At 49.8% G+C, this 16,368-nt stretch overlaps 1 long non-coding RNA gene across 1 annotated transcript in view; it reads left to right on the top strand.

Annotated features, from left to right (window-relative positions):
• The window catches only part of LOC142745688 (uncharacterized), a 55,499-nt gene extending 47,850 nt beyond the window's left edge, over positions 1 to 7,649 (top strand). The window contains exon 3 of the long non-coding RNA XR_012881688.1: positions 7,488 to 7,649. This is a non-coding gene — a long non-coding RNA (uncharacterized LOC142745688). The remainder of the gene's footprint in view (positions 1 to 7,487) is intronic.
• The last annotated feature ends 8,719 nt before the right edge of the window (positions 7,650 to 16,368 follow it).

Raw genomic sequence — 16,368 nt, 5'->3', positions numbered from 1 at the left:
TCCACTGGCCTCCAGAGGCGATCCAGGCTTTTGAGATCCTTAAGAAGTGCTTTATCTCTGCCCCAGTGCTGATTCAGCCTAACCAAATGGAGCCATTCATCGTGGAGGTTGACGCCTCCGAGGTGGAAGTGGGTGCTGTCTTGTCCCAGGGTACCAGATCCCTCACCCATCTCCGTCCCTCTGCCTACTTCTCCAGGAAGTTCTCGCCCACTGAGAGTAACTATGACGTGGGCAACCGCGAACTCTTAGCCATTAAATGGGCATTTGAAGAGTGGCGCCACTTCTTGGAGGGGGCTAGGCACCAGGTAACGGTCCTTACCGACCACAAGAATCTGGTTTTCCTAGAATTTGCCCGGAGGCTAAATCCGAGATAAGCTCGATGGGCGTTGTTTTTTTTACTAGATTCAACTTTGTGGTCACCTATAGGGCTGCGTCTAAAAATATTAAAGCTGATGCACTGTCGCGTATCTTCATGGCCAGTCCTCCTTCGGTGGAAGATCCTGCTTGTTTTTTGCCCCAAGGTATAATAATATCCTCTGTTGATTCTGACTTAGTCTACGAAATTGCGGCTGATCAAGGTTCAGCTCCCGGGAACCTTCCTGAGAACAAGCTGTTTGTTCCCCTGCAATTCCAGCTAAGGGTACTCAGGGAAAATCATGACTCTGCACTATCTGGCCATCCAGGCATCCTGGGTACCAAGCACCTCATTGCTAGAAACTATTGGTGGCCTGGGTTGCCTAAAGACGTTAAGGCCTACATCGCCATTTGTGAAATTTGTGCTAGGTCCAAGACTCCCAGGTCCCGACCAGCGGGCTTACTATGTTCTTTGCCCATTCCCCAGAGACCTTGGACCCATATCTCCATGGATTTTTATCACCGATCTGCCTCCATCTCAAGGCAAGTCGGTGGTGTGGGTTGTAGTAAACCGCTTCAGTAAGATGTGCCACTTTGTGCCCCTCAAGAAACTACCCAATGCCAAGACGTTAGCTACCTTGTTTGTCACACAAATCCTGCGTCTCCATGGGGTTCCTGTCAATATTGTTTCTGACAGAGGGCAGGGGCGTAGCTAGGGGGGGCAAGTGGGGCATGTGCCCCGGGCGCAGTTCAGAGGTGGGCGCCAGCGCCACCTCCTCCTGCACTATAATTGTACCTGTGTCGCAAGGACACAGGTACAATTAGAAGCAATGAATGACCGGGCACGTTCCGTGCCCGGCCATTCAGCGCCTTTCCACGAATGAAGCGACTGGTACCTTTTGTACCAGTGACGCTTCCGTCGATGAAAGGCGCTGACTGACTGACAGGGAAAGTCATGCTGCCCAGCCAATCAGCGCCTTTCATAGATGCTGTGTTCTACCCCCTGGAGACCTGCGCAGAAGAGAGCAGGTCTCCATGGCTGTCGGACGGCGTGGGAGCGGGAATAAGGTGAGTTTGAAATTGTTTTTTTAAATTGTAATAGAAGTGTGTCTGTATCTGCGGGGGGGACTTTGTCTACACGGGGGACTTTATCTACGGGGGGTGTCTATCTACAGGGGGACTATATCTACAGGGCTGGGCTATATACAGGGGGACTATATCTACAGGGCTGGGCTATATACAGGGGGACTATATCTACAGGGCTGGGCTATATATAGGTGGACTATATCTACAGGGCTGGGCTATATACAGGGGGACTATATCTACAGGGCTGGGCTATATACAGGGGGACTATATCTGCTGGGCTATATACAGGGGGACTATATCTACAGGGCTTGGCTATATACAGGGGGACTATATCTGCTGGGCTATCTACAGGGGGACTATATCTACAGGGGGACTATATCTACAGGGGGGCTATATACAGGGGGACTATATCTACAGGGGGGCTATATACTGGAGTGGGCTGTCTATAGAGCACCATGTACAGGGGTGGGCTATATAGTATATAGCCCCCTGTAGATATAGCCCACCCCTGTATATGGTGCTCCATAGATAGCCCACCCCAGGATATAGCCCCCCCTGTAGATATAGTCGCCCTGTATATAGCCCAGCCCTGTAGATATAGCCTAGCCCTGTAGATATAGCCCCCTGTAGATATATTCCCCCTGTATATAGCCCACCCCTGTATATAGCCCCCCCTATGTATAGCCCACCCCTGTATATAGCCCCCTATGTATAGCCCACCCCTGTAGATATAGCCCCCCTGTGTATAGCCCACCCCTGTATATAGCCCCCCTCTGTAGATATAGCCCCCCTGTGTATAGCCCACCCCTGTAGATATAGCCCCCTGTGTATATCCCAGCCCTGTGTATAGCCCAGGCCTGTAGATATGGTCCCCCTGTAGGTATGGTCCCCCTGTAGATATGGTCCCCCTGTAGATATGGTCCCCCTGTAGATAGCCCACCCCTGTATATAGTCCCCCTGTAGATATACTCCCCCTGTAGATATAGCCCACCCCTGTATATAGTCCCCCTGTAGATATAGCCCACCCCTGTATATAGTATCCAACAAATAGCTCCCCCTATAGTGCTCCACAGAAAGCCTACCCCTGTATATAGCCCCCTTGTACATATAGTCCACCCCTGTATATAGTGCTCCACAGATAGCCCACCCTTGGTAGAGAAAACAAACACGGCGAGGGGGAAGGAGATGTCGGGAAAGAGGTTGGGGGGGGGGGGGGGGGGCGCCAAACTGAATCTTTTCTTTGCCCCGGGTGCTGAAGAACCTTGCTACGCTTCTGCAGAGGGGTACAATTTGTTTCATTGTTTTGTAGAGCTTTCTGTAAAAAGTTGGAGATTGATCTGTCCTTCTCATCGGCCTTCCATCCTGAAACTAATGGCCAAACTGAGAGGACTAACAGTCTCTAGAACAATATTTGAGGTGTTTTATCTCTGACTGTCAATATGATTGGGTCTCATTCATTCCCCTCGCTGAATTTTCCCTTAATAACCGGGTCAGTAACTCGTCAAGGGGACTCCCCCATTTTCTGTAATTTTGGGTTTAATCCACGGTTCTCCTCCGTTTCACCTGGTGGTTCCAACAATCCCGAGGTAGATGTCGTTCATCGGGAACTGTGCACAGTCTGGGCCCAGGTTCATAAGAACCTAGAGGCGTCCCAGAGCATACAAAAAACTCAGGCAGATAGAAGACGTTCTGCTAACCCCTTGTTTGTGGTCGGGGATCTGGTGTGGCTGTCTTCAAAAAATTTGCGCCTTAAAGTTCCGTCCAAAAAATGTGCTCCCCGGTATATAGGGCCGTACAAGGTCATTGAGGCCCTTAACCCTGTCTCCTTCCGGCTGGAGTTACCCCCGTCTTTTCAAATACACGACGTGTTTCATGCCTCCCTCCTGAAACGCTGCTCCCCGTCCTTGGTTACCTCGAGGAAACCTCCGGTCCCTGTTCTCACCCCTGAAGGGGTAGAATTCGAGGTGGCCAAGATTGTGGACAGCAGGATGGTCCAAGGCTCCCTCCAGTACCTGGTCCATTGGAGAGGATACGGGCCTGAGGAGAGGACTTGGGTACCCGCCCGGGATGTTCACACTCGGGTATTGCTCAGGAGGTTCCATCTTCGGTTCCCCAATAAGCCAGGTCCACTTAGGAAGGGTCCAGTGGCCCCTCATAAAAGGGGGTGGGGGTACTGTAAAGGATCTGCCAGACACAGCTTCTGTGTCGACGCCCGTGGTTAATCAGTCTGCATCTGCTCCTAGGTCTGATAGAGTGACTCGATCTGCTACCACTCAGGCTGGTAGGCTGAGGAGTGGGAGAACCTATCACAGCCTGGCCAGACGGTTCTAGCTCCCGCCCTCGGTCTATTTATACCTTCATTTGGTGCTTGTCTTTGCCTGTGATTCTCTCTCTGTTTCCTGGCTCTGCTGTTTTTGCTATTCCTATTGACCTCTGCTTCAAATTGACCCTGGCTTTACTGACTACGCTCCTGCTCTGCGTTTGGTACCTCGTACACTCCTGGTTTGACTCGGCTCGTTCACTACTCTTGTTGCTCACGGTGTTGCCGTGGTCAACTGCCCCATTTCCCTTAGCTTCTGTGTACCCTTGTCTGCTTGTCTGTTGTGCACTTATTGAGCGTAGGGACCGTCGCCCAGTTGTACGCCGTCGCCTAGGACGGGCCGTGCATGTAGGCAGGGACTGAGTGGCGGGTAGATTCGGGCTCACCTGTCTGTCTCCCTACCCCGACATTACAAGTAGTTGTCCTTTGATTGGGCACACCTGGCAAACTAATTATCACAGGTGTCTGAGATTGATTACAATGATCCAAAGAGCCCTAGGACACAATACCATCCATGAGTTTAATTGAAAAACGAATAATTAAATGTTTATGACACTTAAATCCAATGTGCATAATAATTTGGAACACGGTGTACGGTCGGACCAGAAGGATATAGCTTTGTGGTTAAAGGTGACGGCGCTGTTTAAACAGGGTCTGTCCTTTCCCGGGAGCGGGATTGTGACAGGAACTTCCAGTCAGGCAGGTCAGGCCTCGGGCTCCAAGCTTGGAACGTGTTGGCAGTTTAATGAGGGGCAATGTAAATTTGGAGCCACTTGCAAATTGAAACATGTCTGTTCGCACTGTACCGGTCAGTCGCACAGGGTTTCCAAATGTTTTAAAAAAGGGCGACGACAGGGGGGAGCCAGTGGTTCCTCTGGTAATGGGGGTGACACCAGTGAGGCTCACAAAGATGGCCCCCTTTCTAAGTAGATACCCCGATAGGGAAGGGGCTCAGCTGATTAGTTCGGGTTTTGGTTCAGGTTTTATTATTTCGCCTCCGCCTCACGTGGTCCCTTTTACACAGCGCAACCTTCAGCATGCAGTGGTGGTGTCGGAAAAACTTCAGAAGGTGGTTGCGCTGGGTAGAATGGCGGGTCCTTTCACAACGGTTTCGGTGCCGGGTTTGGTAGATTCGCCCCTGGGTGTGGTTCCAAAACGGGAACCTAAGAAGTTCCGTCTTACACACCATTTGTCGTTTCCTAAAGGGGTGTCGGTTAATGACGGTATAGATCCAGAATTGTGTTTCGTCGTCTATACGTCGTTTGACGCTGCGGAAGCACTGGTGCGCAGTTACGGGAAAGGGGCTTTGATGGCAAAGACCAACATCGAGGCCGCTTTTAGTTTACTGCTAGTGCAGCCGGACAGCCAGCGGCTGTTGGGGTGTTACTGGAATGGGGGTATTTTGTTGATCGTTGCCTACCTATTGGCTGTTCTCTTTCGTGTGCGTACTTTGACGTTTTTAGTTCGTTTTTGGAGTGGGCGGGTCGCTGGGGTGGATTTGGTTATTCATTATCTCGACGATTTTTTGTGCGTTGGTCCGGCGGGTTCTGGAGTGTCTGCGAACTTGCTGGAGAATGTTACATGGGTGTCACTTGAGTTTGGTGTCCCGTTGGCGGCGGAAGAATCTGAGAGCCCTGCGACGTCCATTTGTTTTTTGGGCATTACCATTGACTCGGTGGGTATGGAGTGCAGATTGCCAGATGATAAGCTAGTTGCTTAGCGTTCTGAAGTTGACAAAGCCTGTCATCTTAAGAAAGTCATGCTACGTGAGTTGCAGTCGCTGCTAGGGAAGTTACATTTTGCTTGCCGCATCATGCCAGTGGGTAGGGTGTTTTGCCGTCGGTTGGCGACTGCGACGGCGGGAGTTAGGGAGCCCTATAATTTTATTTGTTTAGTTGCTGATCACTGGGAGGACTTGCGAGTGTAGCTTCATTTCCTGGCTAGATATAATGGTCGCTCGTTATGGATGTGTCGGGCTATGGATAGTTTTGATCTGGAGTTGTTCACTGACACGTCGGGTGTGGTGGGTTTCGGCGCGTTTTTGTACAGGTCAATGGTGCGCGGGCCCAAAGGGCCAGCTGCTTGGGTGGAGGAGGGTTTTACGCGCAACTTGGCCCTGCTCGAACTGTTTCCCATCGTGGTAGCAGTCACCATTTGGGGGGACAGGTTCCGGGACAAGGAAAGTTTGCTTCCATTGCGACAATCTGGGGGTGGTAATGGCGATAAACAACGTTCGGCATCGTCTCCTCCGGTAGTTCGCTTATTACGTCAGTTGGTGCTCACCTGTCTGCAATTGAATGCGTGGGTGGTGGCGGTGCATGTCCTGGGGGTGGAGAATTGTATCGCTGATGCACTTTCTCGCTTGCAGTGGGATAGTTTTCGTCAGCTGGTTCCGGACGCGGAGTTAACTGGGGCGGACTGTCCCAGTCATCTTTGGGAGCTGGTATCCGGGCTGCAGATGCCTTAATCGAGTGATCGCTGGCCAGCTCGACGTATTCTGCCGGATGGCGTCAATGGGAAGAGTGGATTAGATCTCTGGGGGATGTTGTCTCTGATGATGACAGGATACTTGCTTTGTTGTTTTGGTTGGGGGAAGCTTTTTCTGCTGGTTGCACGGTTGCCAAGGTCAATCGCTTTGTGGCGGCAGTTGCTTTCGGTTTTAAGCTCCGGGGGTTAGTGGACGTCACAAAGCATTTCTTGGTGAGCCAGGCATTTTGGGGACTGAGAAGGGGTGTGCTGGTGAGGAATCAGAGGCATCCCGTGTCATTCCAACTGCTGTGTAATATGGGAGAGGTGGTGTGGCAGGTGTGTCGATCGCCGTCTGAGAGCAAGCTGTTTCGATTGTCGTTCTCGCTGGCTTTCTTTGGGGCTTTTCGGTTGGGGGAATTGGTTTCACCTAGTTTGGCTAGACCGTGGGGTTTGAGGCAGGATGATGTGGATTTGTATGAGGAAAGGGTGGATATAGTTCTCCGTCGTTCATAGACCGATCAAATGGGTAGGGGGAGATGGGTAGTGTTGTTTGCATTGCCTGGGAATGCGGTATGTCCAGTTTTCTGCTTCAAGGAGGTTTTAGCGGGTAGGGGTCTCTCGGATTCCCCGTTACTTAGGCATTCGAACTGTACTTTTTTGTTACGTTTTCAGTTTGTCTCGGTACTTAGGAAATGCCTGGTGGCGTGTCACGTGCGTGCAGAACAATACTCGTCTCATTCATTTCAGATCGGGGTAGCGACGGAAGCGGTGAGGTGGGGTTTAGATGACGCAGGGGTGCAGCGTATAGGGCGCTGGGAATCGGCGCATTTCCGTTCGTATGTTCGCACGCTTATGCTGTGATCTGTGTATTTGTGTTCACAGCTCCCATGCTGTTTAGGCTTGGGAGCTGGTGACTATAGGGTATGTCCCCTTAAGGATTTACCCAGCAGGCTTATCCCCTAGGTAGGGTGGGGTTGTTGGGAGTATCCTGGGTGGGCCCTCCCACCCATATAAAGTAGGCTACACGGGGGAGTTGCTTCCTCTTGGACCCCCCTTTGGATCGTGGAAGGAACCCTCCCGCCCGCCCGCCCTGAGAAGGTGTATTTCAAGGGCTTGTAACATTGTTAAGAATGTTGTAGTCTTCTGTCAGCTCAAATTCTGTTAATGTATGTAACTTGGTTGATTGGCAAGTGTGCCTTTGTGTTCTGTGTGTAAATTATATTTTATTTACTTTGTCCCTTTGTATCTTTGTTCCTAGGCCCAGCTGGCGCTGTGGAGGGGCCTTGTCTGGTCAAGCTAGGGACGATGGGAGTGCAGTCACCTGCCGTATCAACTAGGACGATCCCACCGCGGCAGCGGTGGTGTGGCACGCGAGGTGATGGTTATTGTCAACGAGATCAAGATCTTCCGGTTTTAGCTGCGGACAAGGTTTTTCCCTCCATGCTATAATAATAAAGCTGTGGCCTACCCCCACTTTATACCCATACTCAGTTTATTGTGTCAGTTATTTGGAGAAGACAGACTGTTCATTTATATCCCTTTAGTCATCGATGATCAGGGTGTGTGAGTTTCCGTCTGTGATGTGTTATCTGATAGCGTGTGTGAGTGGTGTGCGTGTATGTTTTCCTTTTTCTTACAGGTCCTAACCCTTGCTTGGTATGGATTATGGGGCATTCATATGTGTACTGGGGTGCCATATGGGCGGATGTACGGCCGGACGGTAGACAGCTCCGGATTCCGCGGGACACAGCGATCTTGCGATGGATGGGTTTACGTGGCATGACCTGGAGGATTTATGTTATGATGAATTCCTCTGTGGGAATTCAAATAGTTATTTTATTTTGTTATTTAAAATTCATTGTTATTTAAGATAATAAATGCTGTGGCCATTAAAATCCAACTCTGATACTGTGTCTGCTTTATTAAAATGTAAGGGGCATATAGGAGTACACGACTCCACTTATTTGAGTCAAGAAGAGACCGTACTGCAGACAAAAAAATAGAATAAGGTGAGGCCTCCATGACTAAAATAGATGGGAGGGGTAACGAGTTGGTTGGCCTATGGGAGTTTAGGATAGGGTCAGTATGAGGGCTAGTGGGGTAAGGGGTGGGGTGTGTAGGGGGCTGTACCTTCTCCTTGTGTTCTCTCTCCCTCTCTTCGCCAGGACGCTGAACCAGGAACATGTCCCCGCCCGCCTGCCCTATTTTGGATTGGAGTATTCCGGCAAGGTTGTTGGATGGTGTTTTACTGGCTGGTGGATTGAAGCTGGTGTGGTGGTGTTTCAGGTGGTCGTGATGTGTTGTCATTGCAGCTGTGGGGGGGGGGGGGAGTCCTTGAAGTAGGTCGAAAAAAGTGGTGGGGGAATGCACCCCCCAATTAGTTAGAAATCAGCTTCTTAGGGTGTTACCCCTTTTGAAGGCTGTGAGATATATGGTAGAGGTCATCTGCAAAAGGTAATGGTGCCCCCGAGCCGGGTTACGGCTGGGGGTAAGGTATTGGTGGGCAGATGACCAGTAAATAAAATATCGCTGGCTTCAAGGACTTGCCACTGTCATTATTTTTGTTTGTTATGACCCTGATAGGGTCACAGGGTGTTATTTATGTTATGATGAATTCCTCTGTGGGAATTCAAATAGTCATTTTATTTTGTTATTTCAAATTCAATGTTATTTAAGATAATAAATGCTGTGGCCATTAAAATCCAACTCTGATACTGTGTCTGCTTTATTAAAATGTAAGGGGCATATAGGGGTACACGACTCCACTTATTTGAGTCAAGAAGAGACCGTACTGCAGACAAAATAATAGAATAAGGTGAGGCCTCCATGACTAAAATAGATGGGAGGGGTAACGAGTTGGTTGGCCTATGGGAGTTTAGGATAGGGTCAGTATGAGGGCTAGTGGGGTAAGGGGTGGGGTGTGTAGGGGGCTGTACCTTCTCCTTGTGTTCTCTCTCCCTCTCTTCGCCAGGACGCTGAACCAGGAACATGTCCCCGCCCGCCCGCCCTACTTTGGATTGGAGTATTCCGGCAAGGTTGCTGGATGGTGTTTTACTGGCTGGTGGATTGCAGCTGGTGTGGTGGTGTTTCAGGTGGTCGTGATGTGTTGTCATTGCAGCTGCGGGGGGGGGGGGGGAGTCCTTGAAGTAGGTCGAAAAAAGTGGTGGGGGGGAATTCACCCCCCAATTAGTTTGAAATCAGCTTCTTAGGGTGTTACCCCTTTTGAAGGCTGTGAGATATATGGTAGAGGTCATCTGCAAAAGGTAATGGTGCCCCCGAGCCGGGTTACGGCTGGGGGTAAGGTATTGGTGGGCAGATGACCAGTAAATAAAATATCGCTGGCGTAAAGGACTTGCCCCTGTCATTCTTTTTGTTTGTTATGACCCTGATAGGGTCACAGGGTGTTATTTATGTTATGATGAATTCCTCTGTGGGAATTCAAAAAGTTATTTTATTTTGTTATTTCAAATTCATTGTTATTTAAAGAGGCTCTGTCACCAGATTTTGCAACCCCTATCTGCTATTGCAGCAGATAGGCGCTGCAATGTAGATTACAGTAACGTTTTTATTTTTAAAAAACGAGCATTTTTGGCCAAGTTATGACCATTTTTGTAATTATGCAAATGAGGCTTGCAAAAGTCCAAGTGGGTGTGTTTAAAAGTACAAGTCCAAGTGGGTGTGTATTATGTGCGTACATCGGGGCGTTTTTAATACTTTCACTAGCTGGGCGCTCTGATGAGAAGTAACATCCTCTTCTCTTCAGAACGCCCAGCTTGTGACAGTGCAGATCTGTGACGTCACTCACAGGTCCTGCATCGTGACGGCCACATCGGCAGCAGAGGCTACAGTTGATTCTGCAGCAGCATCAGCGTTTGCAGGTAAGATCGACTTACCTGCAAACGCTGATGCTGCTGCAGAATCAACTGTAGCCTCTGCTGCCGATGTGGCCGTCACGATGCAGGACCTGTGAGTGACGTCACAGATCTGCACTGTCACAAGCTGGGCGTTCTGAAGAGAAGAGGATGTTACTTCTCATCAGAGCGCCCAGCTAGTGAAAGTATTAAAAACGCCCCGATGTACGCACATAATACACACCCACTTGGACTTGTACTTTTAAACACACCCACTTGGACTTTTGCAAGCCTCATTTGCATAATTACAAAAATGGTCATAACTTGGCCAAAAATGCTCGTTTTTTAAAAATAAAAACGTTACTGTAATCTACATTGCAGCGCCTATCTGCTGCAATAGCAGATAGGGGTTGCAAAATCTGGTGACAGAGCCTCTTTAAGATAATAAACGGCTGCTGTGTCCATTAAAATCCAACTCTGTTTCGGTGTCTGCTTTATTAAAAGGTAGGGGCATATAGGGGTACACATATTTGAGTCATGTCATTTGTGCTTTATTTCTTTATTAGCATCATTCTTATTCAGATCGCCCTTGTTTACCTTTCCCTAAATAAAACGTAGTTTCACCATAACCGCTTGTGAGCTCAGTTCGGAGTTTCCCGAGTCGAGCCCTGGCAGAAGAGGTAGACCCTCCTGCTTTCTTATAGAGCTCCTAGCAAGATTCGGGTGGAGGCACTGCGCGATAGTGAGGTGAGAACTACGATACACTCTGCTTACAGACATCGGTCCAAAGGGGTGTTAAATGTACATATCTACATGTAGTAACTATGTGCATGTGTGTATCCTGTATTTCGTGACATAGCGGTATTTTTTGGTTGTTAAAGTGCTGCATCACAAGGCGGGACAGGGGACACCTGCTCTTGACATAGGTGTGGGTCCCAGAGCTAGGTTCCTGCATATTTCAGGCATTTCAATAGGATTAACCCTTTAAGCATCATTTTATGTGGTCTCAAAAGCAGGCTGAGAATGAGATCAGATGATTACAATGAAGCATGTTTCAAGAAAGCATTTGTTGTACAACTGTGTTGTATAACCGTTTTATATCTTATCTTTCCCCTCTACTTCCTTTTTTCTATCACTATCTTTTTATTAGAAAAAGCTTCTACCATACTTTTAGTCTGCAAATTATTACATTTTGCTAACATTTTCTAGTAAAATTCTAATAATCTGGCATACCTGTGATCACCGAGGATTGGCAGATTATGTGATATTTTTAACTATTGGAAGTCGGGATAAACAGACACATGTAGGAAACTGGCCAAGAAAACATAAAATTTCACAGACTGAGGCCTCATTTACACGAGCGTAATATACGCGCGTGCGACGCGCGTGCTTTTCACGCGTGTCGTACGCACCTATATTACTCTATGGGGCAGTGCAGACTATGCGTGAATTTTGCGCAGCGCGAGTGCGTTGCGTAAAACTCACAACATGTTCTATAATCGTGCATTTTTCGCGCATCACGCACCCATTGAAGTCAATGGGTGCGTGAAAACCACGAAGGTCGCACGGAAGCACTTCCGTGCGAACTGCGTGATTCGCGCAAGAGCTGTCAAACTGAATGTAAACAGAAAAGCACCACGTGCTTTTCTGTTTACAAACATCCGAACGGAGTGTCTTAGACATGAGCGAACCGAACTTTACCGGGTTCGGCCGAACTCGTTTTGACCGAACCCGGCAGGAGACAGTCACTGTGCAGGGTGCTGAAAGAGTTTAAACTGGTTCAGCACCCTGGACAGTGACTTCCGATTCCAATATACGTGAACGTGTAAAAAAAAAAAAAAAGTTCTGACTTACCGATAACTCCCGGCTTCTTCCTCCAGTCTGACCTCCCGGGATGACAATTCAGTCCAAGTGACCGCTGCAGCCAATCACAAGCCAAGAACAGGCTGCAGCGGTCACATGGACTGCCGCGTCATCCAGGGAGGTGGAGCCAGATGTGAAGAGAGGCGCGTCACCAAGGACGCGTCACCAAGGACGCGTCACCAAGGCAACGGCCGGGAAGTTCTCGGTAAGTACGAACCTCTTTTTTTTTAAACAGGTTACTCGATATGGTGATCGGAATCCACTGTCGAGGGTGCTGAAAGAGTTACTGCCGATCAGTTAACTCTTTCAGCACCATGGACAGTGACTGACGTCGACTAGCCTCATCTCTATGATGGCGGCTGCGCGAAAATCACGCAGCCGCGCATCATACACTGATGACACACGGAGCTGTCAAGTGCCTTTTGCGCACGCAAAACGCTGCGTTTTTTGCGCGAGCAAAACGCACACGCTCGTGTAAATGAGGCCTAAGTGTTTATTTCCATATGACAGGTTTTATGGAAAACATGGGAGAGGGCCTGGTTATTGGAGTTTCAGTCCTGTGTTTGGGATGTCTAATAATTTTCATCAGTTAGTAAGCCTGGTGGAGAGCAGCAGAGGGAACCTTACAGTAATGGTGGTACCAGGGTCAGCTTTAGGATAGATGGCGCCCCGTGCAAAATTATCTTTCGGCACCCCACCCCATAATACAAAAATGCCCCATAAAAAAAGTATAATGCCCCCCACAGTATAATGCCCTACATAGTGCCCCCACACAGTATAATGTCCCTTTAGTGCCCCCATACAGTTTAATAATAATATTTAATAATATAATATATTATAACCCCTTCAAGGACACAGTAATTTGTCCTCTATTTGTGCCCACACAGTATTATGCCCCCTATGTGCCACACACAGTATATTGCACCCTGTAGTACCCCTACACAGTATAATGTCCGCTTAGTGGCCCCCACACAGTATAATGCCCCCCCTCCCCTGGTTGCCAAAGACAGCCCCCCCTTGTAGATAGTGCCCCCCTGTAGATTGTGCCATACAGCCTCCCTGTAGACAGTGCCCTCCTCCTTGTAGAGCGCGCCATACAGCCCTCCCCCCTTGTAGACAGTGCCCCCCAAAAAAAAGATTGTACACACCTAGGACCCGTTCCCACAATGAACTGAGCTGCACCACAACGGGATCCTTGCGTAGGCCGGCGTGATCCTGTAGCCTAATACGGAGTTTCCCAACCTTGTCGGACTCGTGTGCCACACAGCCCCCTATAGGTGGTGCCACACTGCCCCCTGTAGGTAGTGCCACACAGCCCCCTTGTAGGTAGTGCCACACAGCCCACTTTGTAGGTAGTGCCGCACAGCCCCCTTGTAGGTAGTGTCACACAGCCCTCTGGTAGATATTGCCACACAGCCCCCTGGTAGGTAGTGCCACACAGCCCCGTTGTAGGTAGTGCCACACAGTCCCATTGTAGGTAGTGCCAAACAGCCCGCAGCCCCCTATATAGCGCCACTGTATCTCCCTGAAGGAGCGGAACCCCCCTGTGGCTGGGGATTCCTCTCCTGGAGCGCTCCGCTTGATGTCTCTATCCATATATGGACAGTGACATCAGGGGCAACTCCTGAAGCGCAATCCCCGTCCACAGCGTTGCCGACGCTGAGACCAGGGATTCCACTCCAGGAGAAGTCCCTGTCGTCTGTGTCCATTTATGGACAGTGACGTCACTGGCTTCTCCTGGTTTGGAATCTCCGGTCCCCGGTCACCTAGGCCCCGTTCCCACAACGAACAGAGCTGCTCCGCGACGGGATCCTTGCGTAGGCTGGCATGATCCTGTTGCCTAGTACGGAATTTCCCAACCTTGTCGGACTCGAGTGCCACACAGCCCCCTGTAGGTGGTGCCACACAGCCACCTGTAGGTAGTGCCACACAGCCTCCTTGTAGGTAGTGCCACACAGCCCCCTTGTAGGTAGTGCCAAACAGTACCCTGTAGGTAGTGCCTCACAGCCCCCTTGTAGGTAGCGCCACACAGCCCCCTTGTAGGCAGGGCCGCCATCAGGTATTTCAGGGCCCCATACAGCTAAATTTTCTGGGCCCCCCTACCGTGGCACCGGCTGTTAATGGTACTCCGTCCAGCACTATATCATGCTACCCAGGACCGCCATCAGGGGGGTATTAGGGGTACTGATGTGAGGGGCCCATCCAAACCTAATTGAAAGGGGGGCCCGGCAACTGCCGCGACTTGCCTTTGGTAGAAAAAAAACAGGCCCCTGTAATGGGGCCCGTTTTTTTTCAGCAAAAGAATGTCGTGAGCTGCGGGCCCCCCCCTTTCGTCATGGGGGCCGTCAAACACCGCGCGTGCGCACTTGCGAGCGTGCGCGACCGCCCGCGCACCCGCGACAGCCTGGAAGCGCGCACCGAATTTTGAGGCACATTTTGACCTGCCCACACTATCTTGCCACGTTTTTTGCCCGCGGCGATTGAGGACAGCAGACAAAAAACGCAGCGAAAAATGCATTTTCTGCCTCCCATTGATTTCGATGGGAGATCAGAGGCGGAACCGCGGCAAGAAAGGACGTGCTGCTTTTTCTTTTTTCTGCGACTGGCTCCCATTCATTTCAGATTAAATCAATGGGAGGCGGTTTTGGAAGTTGTTTGGTGCTGATTCTGACGCAGTGTCCGAGTCAATATCAAGGCCCAAAAACTCTGTGAACTGGGCCTTATTGTTAGGGCTTATTCAGACGAACGTGTAATACATCCGTGCAACGTGCGTGATTTTCACGCGCCTCGCACGGACCTATGTTAGTCTATGGGGCCGTGCAGACTGTCAGTGATTTTCACGCAGCGTGTGTCCGCTGCGTAAAACTCACGACATGTCCTATATTTGTGCATTGTTCGCGCATCACGCACCCATTGAAGTCAATGGGTGCGTGAAAATCACGCCCAGCACTTCCGCACCAGTATAAACTATGAATGAAAACAGAAAAGCACCACGTGCTACAAACATACAAACAGAGTGTCATAATGATGGCGGCTGCGGGAAAATCATGCAGCCACGCATCATACGCTGCTGACACACGGAGCGGTTATGGAGCTTTTGCATGCGCAAAACGCCACATTTTTTGCGCCCGCAAAAAGCACACGCTTGTGTAAATTCGGCCTTAGGGTAGGAACACACTAGGCATGAACACTGCAGATTTTCTGCAACACATTTTATTGTGGAAAATCCGCAGCATATTACAGTCGCAGCAGAGTGGATGAGATTAGAACAAATCTCATCCACACGCTGCAAAAATAATGGACCTGCAGTGTGGCTTTTTAAGCCGCAGCATGTCAATGTATTCTGTGGAATCGCTGCTCCTCTGTTGCGGAAATGCTGCGGTTCTGCCGCAAAAATCACAAATGACAAAAAAAAAAGGTACTTTTTTAAATTTATAAAAAAGTTTAGACTTACCCCGGCCGTAGTTTAGGTGACGCGATCCTCTATTCTTAGCGCAGCCCGGCCTCCTGTCATGACGTTTCATCCCATGTGACTGCTGCAGCGGTCACATGGTCTACAGCGACATCCCAGGAGGCGGGGCTACGTTCAGAAGAGAAAGATGCGTCACCTAAACTACGGCCGGGGCAAGTCTAAGCTTTTTTTTCCCTGCAGGATTCCCGCAGCGGACATGCCTCACGAAACCTGCGCCACTATTTGGTGCGGTTTTGCTGGCGGAATTCCCTGCGGCTACCGGGGCGGATAAGCTGTGTAGTTTTACTCAGCATATCCGCTTAGTGTGTTTCTACCCTTATGATGTAGACTACGCTATTGATTCCGTCTGAAAACCGAAAACCAGCCGGAATGGTGACGAACGGAAAACATTAGCGATGTTTCCGTCACCATTGAGATCAATGGTGACTGAAACGGAAGCTGTGCTGTCACTTTCACTTTCTGTTGCGGGGTTCACCCGACGGAAACCTCAGACGGAACCCCGGAACGGAAGCGAACGTTGATGTGAACAAGCCCTAACACAAAAGTTTTGTATTTTTTTTAAGCTGGTTCACAAAAAAAAATAATTCCAAATTCTACTGGACCAACTGCCTATTTAGAGACAGGCAGCAGCTCCAGGAGCGACATCATAAGGGTATGAACACACTAGGCGGATATGCTGAGTAAAACTACACAGCTTATCCGCCCCGGTAGCCGCAGGGAATTCCGCCAGCAAAACCGCACCAAATAGTGGCGCAGGTTTCGTGAGGCATGTCCGCTGCGGGAATCCTGCAGGGAAAAAAAAAGTTTGGACTTGACCCGGCCGTAGTTTAGGTGACGCATCTCTCTCTTCTGAACCTAGCCCCGCCTCCTGGGATGACGCTGTAGACCATGTGACCACTGCAGCAGTCACATGGGATGAAACGTCATGACAGGAGGCCGGGCTGCGCTAAGAA

Source organism: Rhinoderma darwinii, chromosome 1 (assembly GCF_050947455.1).
Source record: "Rhinoderma darwinii isolate aRhiDar2 chromosome 1, aRhiDar2.hap1, whole genome shotgun sequence".
Taxonomy (NCBI): Eukaryota; Metazoa; Chordata; class Amphibia; order Anura; family Rhinodermatidae; genus Rhinoderma; species Rhinoderma darwinii.
Note: the sequence above shows the minus strand (reverse complement) of the source record. Positions and strands in the feature narration are given on the sequence as shown.